The sequence below is a fragment of the Halichoerus grypus genome, chromosome 6, assembly GCF_964656455.1.
Source record: "Halichoerus grypus chromosome 6, mHalGry1.hap1.1, whole genome shotgun sequence".
NCBI lineage: Eukaryota > Metazoa > Chordata > Mammalia > Carnivora > Phocidae > Halichoerus > Halichoerus grypus.
In genome coordinates, this window is record NC_135717.1 from 23,452,920 (window position 1) to 23,455,793 (window position 2,874).

A 2,874-nucleotide genomic window follows, 5' to 3' on the forward strand; every position below is an offset into this window, starting at 1 on the left:
TCTCACTCGGTCTCTGCACTACCGACATTTGTTGAGGCGGGCTGTCCTATGCACTGTAGGATGTTTAGCATCCCTTGTTTCTACCCACTAGATACCTGTAACAACCCCCCTGCCCCCAACTCATGATAATGAAAAATGTCTCCCAACATTGCCAGATGTCCCTGGGGCAAAATTATCTCAGTTAAGAACCACTGACTTGGGAGAAGATGGGTTTACTTCTGGGCATATTGAGTTTGAGGTAACTGTGAGACATTCTACGGGAGATGTCAGATAAGCACTTGGGCTTATGGATTTGGAGCCCAAAACAATGGTCTGGGCTGGTGACTCAGATTTAGGAATTGCAAGCATACAACTGACCTGTATAACAGGATGGCCTGACACATAAGCACGATATGCATTTGCACACTGTAACTTCTCAAACTCCTTCAGTGAAATGTTATTTCCTCTCTTTCTCATTGACTTTTATGTTAGACTACAGAGAGAGAGAGAGGGAGGGAGGGAGAGAGAGAGAAGCAAGGGGGATGGGGAGTTTGATAGCACTGGATTGAGCTAAGCTAAGCATCTAGCTTAAGGGATGGAGGTCTGAGTTCAGTGAATATTTAACCTCATCCTGGCTCATAATCCTCTAATCACTGTCTCTAGACAAGGTGTTTATATTGCTCTAGCTTCTTCTCTTAGGTCTCTTTTGTTTCATTTAGTTTGAAATATCTAGAATTCTTAGAACACTTATAACCTTTTATAATATGGGATAAGCCTTTTTTATAGCAATGCTGCATGAGAGGCTATGTCCTTGATGATGAGAAGTTGGGAGAACCCTCACTTACTGATTCTGTAAATAAATCACAAGAGGCCAAGAGCCCCACAAGAAGAGCATAAAGGTGCCTGGTGAGACCCCCCCAATGGCAAATGTCTCCCCAAAAGAGGTGGGAATTTCATGTTCAGGCACAACCTGGCTTCTCTGATAGGGAGGTGGGCATAAGAGAGTTCTCAGTAGTGGGAACGTTTTAATTCACCTTCTTTGCTCCCTGATATATAAGACCCAAGGTAATTCTCACTGTTTCATTCATATATTTTGAGCCAATTTTTGTGACAATTGCAGATATGGTATTTACCCCTTAAATGAAGCAACAGGAGATGTTTGGGGAATGGTAGATGAGCCAATCGAGTCTAGAAGCTGGGTTACCTTAATAAAAATAAAATTCAGCTGTTGAAAAAAAATACAACTCTGACAACCCATTCTGGCCTCACAAAGGTTTATGATTATTCATTATGATAACATAAAGGGATGATGTTTGGTCCCTTCTTTATAATCCAGCAATTTTTGATGGAATTTTTAGGTGATTTTTTACAATCCACATGTCGTTCAAATACATATCCCTTTCTCTCATCACAAAATTGACATGAAGGCCAAGGGGGTGGTCATGGTGAGAGCTTCCAGTTCTACTGGACAAACAAACGTTTCCCTTCCTGTATTTTCTGAGCCAAATGCTGCCCCTCCAGTAGGACAGCATGGAAAATTCCAACTAGAAATGAGGCATTCCCACAAAGCACTTAGAACTAAATCCTTTAAAGCTAAGATCCAGCAACATTTCCACTGGCCTGCCTTTTCTCATTCTCCCAAAGAGGTATCTTTCCATTTCCATAATGTGATATTCTATCCACCACACAGCAATGTTGGTTTCCAGCTCAAAATTCTTTGTACCAGAATGCATCACGAGGCTTTCTATATTACTTTTACCTCTGACAATGATGTACAAAGCACTACTAGAAAGCATCCTTTTTGTTAACGGCAGCACTCCCCTGGTGGCTTCTACTTCTCCTATATTCTAGGAACCAGGATCTTATTAGGCAGATTCTGGGAAACATGTGGAGAGAGGATCTTGGCGTCTAAAATAATGAAGTATGATACAGACAGGCTCAGACACAACAAACTTTTTCTGGGTGTCTTCTATACACCAAATGCTTTTGTGCACATTTTTTGAAAGCAAACACAACCTCAGTTTATTCCAGACCAACAAAATGTGGTATTTGTAAACATAATCATCCCCTAGGGCAACATATTTATTCCATGACTGACAATCTTTCTGAATCAATCCATTGAGGAAGAATGAGCCAATTGTTCATCAGATGTAAACATCTGTATCCTCCTTAAGCTTATCCTCTCCATGGTGCCTCTTGAAGTAACCCAAACAGATGTGCATGGGAACCATGCTGAAGATGAACAGCTGTTTCTATATTATACACACAATCAATGGTAAATTCCACTTGATGTAAGTCCTGGCTATAAAAATCCAGTGAAGCTTAGCTATTCAGTAGGGCTTCAATTTGGATGTGGGATTGCCATTCAAAAATGTCAGCAGCAATGCTGCCAATTTATATTTTAGAACTTCCTTGTATTCAGACATGTGGTGATGGTGGCAGACAACAGTAAATAAAAGATATGCACATAATAAGCATGAAAATGTAAAATTTCCTTTTACCATCAGCTTTCTCCTACAAATGACCTAGATTTTTCCCCCTTTTTGAAATTTCAGAAGCCACTTACCTTAGAAAAATTATGAAGTAGGCCAGACTTTTTTCACTATCCTTTTTTTCTCACTTTTTTTTTTTTTTAAGATTTATTTGACAGAGAGAGACACAGCGAGAGAGGGAACACAAGCAGGGGGAGTGGGAGAGGGAGAAGCAGGCTTCCTGTGGAGCAGAGAGCCCAATGCGGGGCTCGATCCCAGGACCTTGGGATCATGCCTGAGCTGAAGGCAGACGCCTAATGAATGAGCCACCCAGGTGTCCCTTTTCTCTCCATTCTTACCCTCTTGCTTCAGCACTATGTTAGGCTGCTAAGACTGCCATAACAAAATACCAAGAGACTGGGAG